The 14,056-nt window shown below is 43.3% G+C and overlaps 1 protein-coding gene across 2 annotated transcripts in view; it reads right to left on the bottom strand.

Annotated features, from left to right (window-relative positions):
* DTNA (dystrobrevin alpha) overlaps positions 1–14,056 on the bottom strand; it is a 450,665-nt gene that overhangs the window by 349,916 nt on the left and 86,693 nt on the right. The window lies entirely within an intron of this gene.

Here is a 14,056-nt window from a genome sequence, read left to right as displayed (position 1 = left end):
GTCCCTACTCAACCCAAGAGAGCAGGCCCCAACCACGGATCTCCGTGCTGACGATCTGGCCAATTAGTTCAAAGAAAAAATTGACCACATTCGACAGGAAATCATCTCCCAATCTCTTCATACCATGCACTGTCCTCCCTCCCACACTGCATCTAGTTCACTCTCTGACTTTGAAGCAGTTACAGAAGAAGAAGTAAGCAGGCTCCTTGCATCTTCTCGCCCGACCACTTGCACCAGTGACCCCATTCCGTCACATCTCCTGCAGTCACTTTCCCCGGCTGTCACCTCTCACCTAACAAAAATATTCAACCTTTCCCTCACTTCCGGTATTTTTCCCTCCTCATTTAAGCATGCCATCATACATCCATTACTTAAAAAACCATCCCTCGATCAAAACTGTGCCGCTAATTATAGACCTGTCTCTAATCTTCCCTTCATCTCTAAACTCCTCGAACGCCTGGTCCACTCCTGTCTTACCCGCTATCTCTCAGATAACTCTCTTCTCGACCCTCTTCAATCTGGCTTCCGCTCTTTACACTCTACTGAAACTGCCCTCACTAAAGTCTCTAATGACCTACTAACAGCTAAATCTAATGGTCACTACACCATGCTAATTCTCTTGGATCTCTCTGCAGCATTCGATACTGTGGATCATCAGCTCCTCCTCACTATGCTCCGCTCCATCGGCCTCAAGGACACCGTTCTCTCCTGGTTCTCCTCCTATCTCTCTGACCGATCCTTCACTGTATGTTTTGCTGGTTCCTCCTCCTCTCACCTTCCCCTTACTGTTGGGGATCCTCAAGGATCAGTCCTAGGCCCCCTCCTCTTCTCGTTGTATACTGCCCCTATTGGACAAACAATCAGCAGATTTGGTTTCCAGTACCATCTCTATGCTGACGACACCCAATTATACACTTCTTCTCCTGATATCACACCGACCTTTTTAGAAAACACCAGTGATTGTCTTACCACTGTCTCTAACATCATGTCCTCCCTCTATCTGAAACTAAACCTGTCAAAAACTGAACTCGTGTTCTCTCCCTCTACTAACCTACCTTTGCCTGACATTGCCATCTCCGTGTGCGGTTCCACCATTACTCCAAAGCAACATGCCCGCTGCCTTGGGGTCATCCTTGATTCTGACCTTTCATTCACCCCCCACATCCGATCACTGGCTCGCTCTTCTTACCTGCATCTCAAAAACATTTCTAGAATTCGCCCTTTTCTTACTTTCGACTCTGCAAAAACTCTTACTGTTTCACCTATTCATTCTCGTCTGGACTATTGTAACTCTCTACTAATCGGCCTCCCTCTGACCAAACTCTCCCCGCTCCAATCTGTCCTGAATGCTGCTGCCAGGATCATATTCCTCACCAAACGTTACACCGATGCCTCTACCTTGTGCCAGTCATTACACTGGTTACCCATCCACTCAAGAATCCAGTACAAAACTACTTCCCTCATCCACAAAGCACTCCATGGCTCAGCACCACCCTACATCTCCTCCCTGGTCTCAGTCTACCACCCTACCCGTGCCCTCCGCTCCGCTAATGACCTCAGGTTAGCATCCTCAATAATCAGAACATCCCACTCCCGTCTCCAAGACTTTACACGTGCTGCGCCGACTCTTTGGAATGCACTACCTAGGTTAATACGACTAATCCCCAATCCCCACAGTTTTAAGCGTACCCTAAAAACTCATTTGTTCAGACTGGCCTACCGCCTCAATGCATTAACCTAACGATCCCTGTGTGGCCTATTTATATATTAAAAAAAAAAAAAAAACCAGGTTCCTCGCATCATGTTTTCATTCACTTTATGCAGTTAATAGCCCTCTGTGTCTGTACTGCTACATACTTGGGCAGTTAACTGGTTCATGCAGCTTTACATGAACACCCGAGCCTTACACTATGGCCGGTCCGAATAACTAAAGCAATTGTTACCATCCACCTCTCGTGTCTCCCCTTTTCCTCATAGTTTGTAAGCTTGCGAGCAGGGCCCTCATTCCTCCTGGTATCTGTTTTGAACTGTATTTCTGTTATGCTGTAATGTCTATTGTCTGTACAAGTCCCCTCTATAATTTGTAAAGCGCTGCGGAATATGTTGGCGCTATATAAATAAAAATTATTATATTATAAAAATTATTATTACTCTGGTCGGCTTATACTCGAGTATATACGTACTTACTTTTTGGGGCCTACTAACTGTGTCACCCTCTCATTGCAGTTGTCCTCCACTGAACCAAGCAATGCCGCCTGTTTAGTCCTGTTACCAATTTTGAACTGGATTTAGCCTACTTTCTTATTTGGGCCTATATCTGTTTCCTCCTCATCCTGCCCATTGGCCAGCCACTGCTAGATGAGTCTGCTGGTACATTGACCCAGACCACTACATTCCCCTTGCACTCTACACAGCCAGAATCTAACCCTGCTGAAAGTCAGGTTCCCCTTCCCGCATACTATACCACCTTACACGGGGACAAAGAGGAAGGTGCAGATGAAAGTGCAGGTTCCTTCATCAGGTGGGGGGCATACTCGTTGGCACTGGGACAGGGCCCCTCATAGTACGCAAAAGTGTCTCTGGCACTGGGAGGCGCCGCCCGCCGTCAAACACACCGCCGTACTATGAGGGGCCCTGTGCCAGTGCCAACTAGTGGGCCCACCCTGCTTGCTCAGGATCGCAGCACTTGCAAAGTTGAAATACTTACTTCTCCCTGCTCCACCGCCGTGACATATTCCGCGTTTCCTGGGCCCACGAAAATCTTGAGCCAGCCCTACCCCCCCACAACTTTAGCCAAATGAGCCCGTTTTTTTTAAATTTAATTCTTATTTTTTAACAGTGCCCTCACTGCTGTATACTACGTGGGCTATGTTATATACTGTGTGACTGATATATACTACGTGGGCAGTGTTATTTACTGCGTGGGCTATTATTTACTTTGTGGCTGCTATATACCACGTGGATGTGCTATATACTATGTGGCTGCTACATACTATGTAGCTGTGCTATACACTACATGGCTGTGCTATATACTATGTGGCTTCTATATACTACATGGCTGTGTTACATACTACGTGGGCTGTGCTATATACTACGTGGGCTGTGCTATATACTAAGTGGCTGCTATATACTACGTGGCTGGCTGTTATATAGTACATGGGCTGTGCCATATACTACGTGGGTTGTGCTATATACTACGTGGCTGTGCTAGATACTATGTGGCTGCGCTAGATACTATGTGGCTGCGCTAGATACTACGTGACTGCGCTATATACTACGTGGATGTGCTATATACTATGTGGCTGTGCTATATACTACGTGGATGTGCTATATACTACGTGGATGTGCTAGATACTACGTGTCTGTGCTAGATACTACGTGGCTGAGCTAGATACTACGTGGCTGCGCTAGATACTACGTGGATGCGCTATATACTACGTGGCTGTGTTATATACTACGTGGCTGTACTATATCCTGCACCTCGAACCCTCGGCATCCAGCGCCCCAAACCCCCGACATCCTGCAACCACTCAGCGACAGACGCAGTCCAGCCGTGAATTGCCACGGGATTTAAACCATGCTTCGCTGATTGGTCGCGGCCAGCTGGTCGCGACCAATCAGCGATATTGGCACGGGATTTAAACACCGCTTCAGTGATTGGTAGCTCACGGCCAGCCGCGACCAATGAGCGATACTGGCGCGGTATTTAAACACTGCTTCGGTCATTGGTCATGCCCGGCCGCGACCAATCAGCGATATTGGTGCGGGATTTAAACACCGCTTCAGTGATTGGTAGCTCACGGCCGGCCGCGACCAATCAGCGACAGGTGCAGTCCGGCCGCGAATTGGCGCCAAATTTGAACGCTTTGCTGATCTGCCAGCCAGGCGCGAAAAATCAGCGATGTACATACATACATATTCTAGAATACCCGATGCGTTAGAATCGGGCCACCATCTAGTATATATATATATATATATATATATATATATATATATATACACATATATATATATACACATATATATATACACAATGCCTACAAGTAGTATTCAACCCCCTGCAGATTTAGTAGGTTTAATAAGATGCAAATAAGTTCGAGCCTTCAAACTTCAAACAAGAGCAGGATTTATTAACAGATGCATAAATCTTACAAACCAAAAAGTTTTGTTGCTCAGTTAAATATTTATAAATTTTAAACATAAAAGTGTGGGTCAATTATTATTCAACCCCTAGGTTTAATATTTTGCGGAATAACCTTTGTTTGCAATTACAGCTAATAATCGTCTTTTATAAGACCTGATCAGGCCGGCACAGGTCTCTGGAGTTATCTTAGCCCACTCCTCCATGAAGATCTTCTCCAAGTTATCTAGGTTCTTTGGTCTCATGTGGACTTTAATCTTGAGCTCCTTCCACAAGTTTTCAATTGGGTTAAGGTCAGGAGACTGACTAGGCCACTGCAACACCTTGATTTTTTGCCTCTTGAACCAGGCCTTGGTTTTCTTGGCTGTGTGCTTTGGGTCGTTGTCTTGTTGGAAGATGAAATGACGACCCATCTTAAGATCCTTGATGGAGGAGCGGAGGCTCTTGGCCAAAATCTCCAGGTAGGCCGTGCTATCCATCTTCCCATGGATGCGGACCAGATGGCCAGGCCCCTTGGCTGAGAAACAGCCCCACAGCATGATGCTGCCACCACCATGCTTGACTGTAGGGATGGTATTCTTGGGGTCGTATGCAGTGCCATCCAGTCTCCAAACGTCACGTGTGTGGTTGGCACCAAAGATCTCGATCGTGGTCTCATCAGACCAGAGAGCCTTGAACCAGTCGAGCCTTGACATGACGCTTTGAAAGTAAAGGTACCTTACGGGCTCGTCTGGAACGGAGACCATTGCGGTGGAGTACGTTACTTATGGTATTGACTGAAACCAATGTCCCCACTGCCATGAGATCTTCCCGGAGCTCCTTCCTTGTTGTCCTTGGGTTAGCCTTGACTCTTCATAAGCCTGGCCTCGGCACGGGAGGAAACTTTCAAAGGCTGTCCAGGCCGTGGAAGGCTAACAGTAGTTCCATAAGCCTTCCACTTCCGGATGATGCTCCCAACAGTGGAGACAGGTAGGCCCAACTACTTGGAAAGGGTTTTGTACCCCTTGCCAGCCTTGTGACCCTCCACGATCTTGTCTCTGATGGCCTTGGAATGCTCCTTTGTCTTTCCCATGTTGACCATGTATGAGTGCTGTTCACAAGTTTGCGGAGGGTCTTAAATAGTCAGAAAAGGCTGGAAAAAGAGATAATTAATCCAAACATGTGAAGCTCATTGTTCTTTGTGCCTGAACTATTTCTTAATACTTTAGAGGAACCAAACAGAATTCTGGTGGGTTGAGGGGTTGAATAATAAATGACCCTCTGAAAAGACTTTTCACAATTTAAAAAAAAATAAACAAAGAAATAACATTCTTTTCTGCTGCAGTGCATTTCACACTTCCAGGCTGATCTACAGTTAATTACAAATGTGTAAACCTGCTAAATCTGCAGGGGGTTGAATACTACTTGTAGGCACTGTATATATATATATATATATATATATATATATATATATATATATATATATATATATATATATATATATATATATATATTCATTGTGTGCAGAATTATTAGGCAAGTTGTATTTTGATCACATGATACTTTTTATACATGTTGTCCTACTCCAAGCTGTTCAGGCTAATCAGGTGATGTGAATCTCTAATGAGGAGGGGTGTTGTCTAATGGCATCAAAACCCTATATAAGGTGTGCTTAATTATTAGGCAACTTCCTTTCCTTTGGCAAAATGGGTCAGAGGAGAGATATGATGGGCTCTGAAAAGTCCAAAATTGTGAGATGTCTTGCAGAGGGATGAAGCAGTCTTGAAATTGCCAAACGTTTGAAGCGTGATCACCGAACAATCAAGCGTTTCATGGCAAATAGCCAACAGGGTCGCAAGAAGCGTGTTGGGCAAAAAAGATGTGAAATAACTGCCCATGAATTGAGGAAAATAAGCGTGAAGCTGCCAAGATGTCATTTGCCACCAGTATTGCCATATTTCAGAGCTGCAACGTTATTGGAGTAACAAAAAGCACAAGGTGTGCGATACTCATGGACATGGCCAAGGTAAGGAAGGCTGAAAAACGACCACCTTTGAACAAGAAACATAAGATAAAACGTCAAGACTGGGCCAAGAAATATCTTAAGACTGACTTTTCAAAGGTTTTATGGACTGATGAAATGAGAGTGACTCTTCATGGGCCAGAGGCTGGATCAGTAAAGGGCAGAGAGTTCCACTCCGACTCAGACGCCAGCAAGGTGGAGGTGGAGTATTGGTATGGGCTAGTATCATCAAAGATGAACTTGTGGGACCTTTTCGGGTTGAGGATGGAGTGAAGCTCAACTCCCAGACCTACTGCCAGTTTCTGCAAGACATCTTCTTCAAGCAGTAGTACAGGAAGAGGTCGGTATCGTTCAAGAAAAACATGATTTTCATGCAGGACAATGCTCCATCACATGCCTCCAACTTCTCCACAGCGTGGCTGGCCAGTAAAGGTCTCAAAGAAGAAAAAATGATGACATGGCCCCCTTGTTCACCTGATCTGAACTCCATATAGAACCTGTGGTCCCCCATAAAATGTGAGATCTACAGGGAGGGAAAACAGTACACCTCTCGGAACAGTGTCTGGGAGGCTGTGGTGGCTGCTGCACGCAATGTTGATCGTAACCAGATCAAGCAACTGACAGAATCTATGGATGAAGGCTGTTGAGTGTCATCATAAAGAATGGTGGCTATATTGGTCACTAATTTTTGGAGTTTTGTTTTTGCCTGTCAGAAAAGGTTTATTTCTAAATTTTGTGCAGCTAGTGGTTTACCTGGTGAAAATAAACAATTGGGAAGGGAATATCTTTGGTTTTTATTAAGTTGCCTAATAATTCTGCACAGTAATAGCTACCTGCACAAACAGATATCCTCCTAAGATAGCCAAATCTAAAAAAAAAAAACACTCCAACTTCCAAAAATATTAAGCTTCGATATTTAGGAGTCTTTTGGGTTGATTGAGAACATAGTTGTTGATCAATAATAAAAATAATTCTCTAAAATACAACTTGCCTAATAATTCTACACACAGTGTGTGTATGTATGTATGTATGTATGTATGTATGTATGTATGTATGTATATATATATATATATATATATATATCGCGACTGACCGCGACGTCATTTCCAGCCTTCGCGCAATGCATCCTTGGGAACGGAGGCAGCAGCTTGCACCGCTGAGAAGCGGGGGCCATCGGAGGGTAAGTATATCCATATTTTTTATTTTCATTCTTTTTTTTTTTTTACATGAATATGGATCCCAGGGCCTGAAGGAGAGGCTCCCTGCACACGCCGTCCCCGGCGTATAAGACGACCCCCGACTTTTGAGATGATTTTCAGGGGCTAAAAAGTTGTCTTATATGCAGTAAAATACGGTATATCATTACATAAGTTCAAAATCTCTCTTTGAGAGTATTGCCCATGTAGCTCCTACTTGTATGTTGCCATTGGCCTCAAAAGGTTAAAGAAACAAACAAAAAACAAAAAACCTACATACCTCACAAATTACATTTTTTTGCAATGCCCTAATGAATAGGAAAGCATACTCTGCTGTACAATTTGTTTAAAAACAAATATACTATTACATAACACCTACATGAAGTACATGTTTTGTTATCTAGTGCCAATGACGTCCAATGACTGATATATTAGACATTGGACGCCTCCCCCTGTTTAGTGCGGGCTCCGCAACTTTTCCGGCACAACAGCTGATCTGATCAGCTGTCATGTGCACCGAACAGCCGAAGATTGAATCGTGATCCATCCACGGCTGTTAACGTTAAATGCAGCAGTCTATCTGTGACAGCGGTATTTAATATACACGAGCAGGAAGCACATCACTAATCCCGCCCACTGGCACCCGTACTGCGTGACCGCGGGTCTCCGATGGGTTGGCATGACAACCCGAGGTCAGCAGGAGACCCCTGTAGTTGTCATTGCCTGACAGCTATGAGCGCCACCCAGCAGTCGGCGTTCATAGCAAGTGAGCATTTCTGCTACACACAATAGGGCTTCAGCCCTACTGTGTGTAGCACAAGCGATCAGATGATCTAAGCTTTTAGTCTCCCAAGGAGACTATTGAAGTAAAAAAAAAAAAAAAATGTAAAAATTTAAAAGATAAAAAAATAATATATAAAAGTTCAAATCAACCCCCACTTCAAAATAAAACAATAATAATAATTAAAAAAAAAAAGACATTTGGCATTTCAGAATCGCCCAATTTATCAATATATAAAAAGAATTAGATCGATAAACGTTGTAACGGGAAAACAAAATCAAAACGTCAGAATTACTTTTTTTGGTAGCTGCAATAAAATGCAATAACAGGCGATCAAAACATCATATCTACACCAAAATGATATCAATAAAATCGTCAGCTCGGCGAGCAAAAAATAAGATCTCACTCAGCACCAGATCACGAAAAATGGAGACACTACGTGTCTCGGAAAATGGAGACTTTATTTTTTTTATTTGACAAACTTTGGATTTTTTTTCACCACTTAAATAAAAAAGAACCTATACATGTTCGGTATCTACAAACTCGTAATGACCTGGAGAATCATAATAGCAGGTCAGTTTTAGCATTTAGTAAACATGGTAATAAAAACAATTGTGAAATTGCACTTTTTTTTTTTGCAATTTCACCTCACTGAGTTTTTTTTCTGGTTTTCCAGTACACGATACGGTGAAATCAATGATGCTGATGAAAAGTACAACTTGTCCCCCAAAATCAAGCCCACACATGACCATGATGACAGAAAAATAAAGTTATGGCTCTGGGAAGAAGGGGAGCAAAAAATGGAAATGCAAAAACGGAAATATCCCTGGTCCTTCAGGGGTTAATTCAGCATATGTGCCGACAGATTTTCCAAGCATAGGCTAAATGTGCTTATATAAATAAGACAAGAACAGATGCTTACAGCAATATAAGATTCAATACATACTAATGGTAAACCCCTCATTCTGCTTTTACTCTATAACATCACAGTGCTTAGTGTCTATGCATAACTCCTACATATGATAGAAATGTACACTGTATACGGTATATTTTTATTTTTTGTTCTACATAGACATTATGATACAGACAGTATAACTATACATACATCTACACACACACTAGATGGTGGCCCGATTCTAACGCATCGGGTATTCTAGAATATGTATGTATATAGCAGCCACATAGTATATAGCACGGGTCACGTAGTATATAGCAAATACTATGTGGCCTGTGCTATATACTATGTGGCTGCTATATACATACATATTGTAAAAATACCCGATGCGTTAATACAGGCCATGCAGTATATAACAGGGTCCACGCAGTATATAACACAGCCCAAACAGTATATAACACAGCTCACATACTATATAACACAACCCACTCAGTATATAGCAGCCACGCAGTATATAACACAGGCGACGTAGTATATAACAGTCCAAGCAATATATAACACAGGGCACGTAGTATATCACACAGCCCACGGAGTATATAACACTGCCCATGTAGTATATAGAAGCCACGCATTATATAACACAGCCCATGTACTATATAGCAGTGTGGGCACCATATCCCTGTTAAAAAAAATAATTAAAATAAAAAATAGTTATATGCTCATCCCCTGGGATCCATCGAAGCTCTGGCGATGTGCGGCTGCCGCCATCTTCTGTTCCCAGGATGCATTTCGAAATTACCCAGATGACTTAGCCATCTCGCGAGACCCCTAAGTCTTCTGGGTAATTTTGCAATGCATCTCTGGGAACGGCAGATGGCGGCCGGCGCGAACGCATCGTCGGACGACGGAAGGTGAGAATAGCAGCTTTTTTGTTTTTTTATTATTTTTAACATTACATCTTTTTACCATTGATGCTGCATAGGCAGTATCAATAGTACAAAGTTGGGGACACACAGGGTTAATAGCAGCGGTAATGGAGTGCGTTACATCGTGGCATAACGCGGTCCGTTACCGTTGGCATTAACCCTGTGTGAGCGGTGACCGGAGGGGAGTATGGAGCGGGCACCGGGCACTGACTGCAGGGGAGGGACTAATCGGACTGTGCCCATCGCTGATTGGTCGCGGCAGCTATGACAGGCAGCTGGCGAGACCAATTACCGACGCGGGATTTCCGTGACGGAAGTTGCCAACAGAAAGACGGAAGTACCCCTTAGACAAATATATATATATATATATATATATATATACTATATATAATGTACATAATAAATAGGCACAGTGATGTTAGTCTGCAGTAATGCAAATTACTACTGTACAATATTATAGACAGTGGCATGTAAAAGTTTGGGCATCTCTGGTCCAAAGGTCCAAATTACTGGCTATTGTGAACAGTTAAGAGTCGAAGATCAAATGATCTCTAAAAGCACTACAGTTAAAAAGGGGACACATTTCCTTTGTATTTTAGGCACAAAATGTATATATATATAGCAATGTTTTTCATTTTAAAAATTACAAAACGGAAAATGAGCTGATGCAAAAGTTTGGGCACCCTTGGAGATGTGTGTGCTCAGATAACTTTGACTAAGGTTTCAGACATTAATTAGCCTGTTAGTGTTATGGCTTGTTCACCATCATCGTTAGGAAAGGCCAGGTGATGCAAATTTCCCAGCTTTATAAAAAAAAAAACCAAGCCTCCTCTAAACCTTGTGGCAAAACCAGCAGCAATGGATTCTTCTAAGCAGCTGCCTAGCACTATGAAACTCAAAATGATGGAGGTACACAAAGCAGGAGAATGCTTTAAAGGGAAGGTGCCACCAGTTTTCTTGTATTTAGTTTTTTTGTGAAATTAAGCTTAAAATAGTAATTAAAATGTATTAATGCAATGTTTGCACTGTTTGCAAACATTTCTATATGAAAAATATTATATATTTTTCTACAAATATACATATTTACCACTAGGGGGAGCATTTTCCGTTTTAGACCTCAAGCAGCTATAGTAAGATTTAGCAGCTCTGCCCCAGGGATATTAGACCACCCAAAAGGGGAGGGAAATGGTGATGTCAGCAGTTACTGCCCCAACAGTAAGAATGAAGAGCAGCAGCACCATTTTGTGTGTGACTGCCCTGTGACCTGCTATCACCAGCAGTTACTGCATCAGAGGAGCAGAACACAGTGGGCTCAGCAGCATCTGGACCCAAGAAGAGTGAAGACATGTGGTGTGCATGGAGCAGCATTAGGAGCTGTCTGGGAGCTCCAGCTCTGCAGTGAATAGCCAGGCATTATGGAGGGAGGGGAGAGATGCATTGTATGGCTAAGGCCGGGGTCACACTAGACCGTAATACGGACGAGTGCAATGCGATAAAAAAAAAATCGCATTGCGCTCATCCCAATGTTAATCTATGGGGCAGCTCCCATCATCCGATATTTTCTCGGCCGTATTCAGGATCTGAGTGAAATCGCAGTATGCTGCGATTGTCAGCGTATCTCGGCCGAGAATCGCCAATGAAAGTCTATGGGGGTGAGAAAAAGAAAAAAAAAAAAAAAAAAAAAATCGCACAGCACACGGACCATCAGTGTGACTTGCGAGAAATTCTCAGGCATTGGGCAGGTGACAGGAAAGGTTCAGCCATTATTTGCTCATTTTGCAAGTGTTTGAGAAAATCTCACCATACGGATGTCACACGGATCATTGGATGCGAGAAAATCGCATCCTCGCACTGCACACGGATCACTGTTTTGGTAACATTTGTGCGATTCTCGTCCGTCAAAAACGGACCTTTTTTTATACGTTGTGTCCCCGGCCTAAGAGTGACTGATGGGAGAGAAAGAGAAGTGAAGTCTGATGAGTGAGACATATGGAGTGTGATGGGGAGATACACATTGAGGCTGTGTGCACACGTTCAGGATATTTCGCATTTTTTTTGCGTTTGTTCGCTATAAAAATGCGATAAAAACTATTTAAAAATGCATACATATGCATCCCATTATTTATAATGCATTCCGCAATTTTTGTGCATATGTTGCGTTTTTTCTGGGGAAAAAACGCATCGCAGTACAAAACGCAGCATGTTCTGCGCATGTCGTGTCTCCTCCTTTGATGTGGGCTCCGGCGCTGAGCCCACATCAAAGTCACGACATGTCGGCTGTTTTGTACAGCTGACATGTGCGCGCAATAGCGTCAGGATGGTCACCATAGAGGTCCTTGAGACCTCTATAGTTACTAATGCCGGTTTGCTGTGAGCGCCACCCTGTGGTCGGCACTCATAGCAAGCCTGTAATTCAGCTACGGAGCAGCAATCTGATGATCGCTGCTATGTAGCTGAGCCGATCGTGCTGTGCCAGCTTCTAGTTTCCCATGGAGGCTATTGAAGCATGGCAAATGTAAAAAAAAAATGTTTTTAAAAATATGAAAAAAAAAATAAAAAATTAAAGTTTAAATCACCCCCCTTTTGCCCCATCAAAAATAAAACAATAAAAAAATCAAACCTACACATATTTAGTATCGCCGCGTTCAGAATCGCCCGATCTGTCAATAAAAAAAAAATGACTGACATGTGCCCGTAATAGCGGCGGGTGAAATCGCGATTCAACCGTTCCTCTGTATGTGTTTTCCGTCCGGCGGAAACAGCTGTTTTGACGGATCCTGCAAAAAACGGATGAAACGTGTGGCCATCCGGCGCTAATACAACTCAATGAGAAAATAACGGATCTGGCGAAAAAAACCTGATCTGGCAGAAAAAAAAGGAACTTGTGGAAAAAACGTATCTGGCGGGAAAAAAAGGATGCGGCGGAAAAAACTGATCTGGCAGAAAAAAAAGGAACTTGTGGAAAAAAAACGGATCCGGCGGAAAAAAAAGGATCCAATGGAAAAAAAAAACTGATCTGACAGAAAAAAAAGGAAATTGATGAAAAAAACGGATCAGGCGGGAAAAAAAGGATCCGATGGAAAAAAAACCTGATCTGGCAGAAAAAAAAGGAACTTGTGGAAAAAAAACGGATCAGGCGGGAAAAAAAATGATCCGATGGAAAAAAAACTGATCTGGCAGAAAAAAAAGGAAATTGTGGAAAAAAACGGATCAGGCGGGAAAAAACAGAACTGGCAGATAAAAAAAAGAACTTGTGGAAAAAAACTGATCTGGTGGGAAAAAATGATCCGGCGGAAAAAACTGATCTGGCAGAAAAAAAAGGAACTTGTGGAAAAAAACCGGATCAGGCGGGAAAAAAAAGGATCCGATGGAAAAAAAAACCTGATCTGGCAGAAAAAAAAAGGAAATTGTGGGAAAAAACGGATCTGGCAGGAAAAAACGGATCCGATGGAAAAAAAAAACCTGATCTGGCAGAAAAAAAAGGAAATTGTGGAAAAAAACAGATCCGGCAGGAAAAAAGTGGATACGGCGGGAATTAACGGATCCAGCAGGAAAAAATGGATCCGGCGGAAAAAAACGGATCCGGCGGGAAAAAATGGATCCGGTGGAAAAAACGGATTTGGCGGAAAAAAACGGATTCTGCAAATGTGCTCGCAGGATGCGTTTTTTCCCCATAAACTTGTATTAGCGACGGATCGTGACGGATGGCCACACGTCACGTGGTCGCGTCTGTCGTGCAACGGATCCGTCGTGTTTTGGCGGACCGTCGGCACGAAAAAACGTTCAAGTGACCTTTTTTTGTCCAGCGCGTCCGCCATTTTCTACCGCGCATGCGCTGCCAAAACTCCGCCCCCTCCTTCCAGACTTCAGAATGGGCAGTGGATGTGTTGAAAAACTGCATCCGCTGCCCACGTCGGGCACAAATTTCACAACGTGCGTCGGTACATCGGCCCGACGCATAGCGACGGACTCGTACAGACGCAAGTGTGAAAGAGGCCTTTATGAGGGTTGAATTAAAACAAAAAAAAAAAAACGCGTGGGCGCCCGTGCAATTTTCTGCGCCAGAGGGGGAAAGCCGACGGCCGGGGGCCAATATCTGTAGCCTGCTATGAATA

Source organism: Ranitomeya imitator, chromosome 6 (assembly GCF_032444005.1).
Source record: "Ranitomeya imitator isolate aRanImi1 chromosome 6, aRanImi1.pri, whole genome shotgun sequence".
Taxonomy (NCBI): Eukaryota; Metazoa; Chordata; class Amphibia; order Anura; family Dendrobatidae; genus Ranitomeya; species Ranitomeya imitator.
The sequence above is the reverse complement of the archived record's forward strand: the minus strand, read 5'-3'. Positions and strand labels throughout refer to the sequence as shown.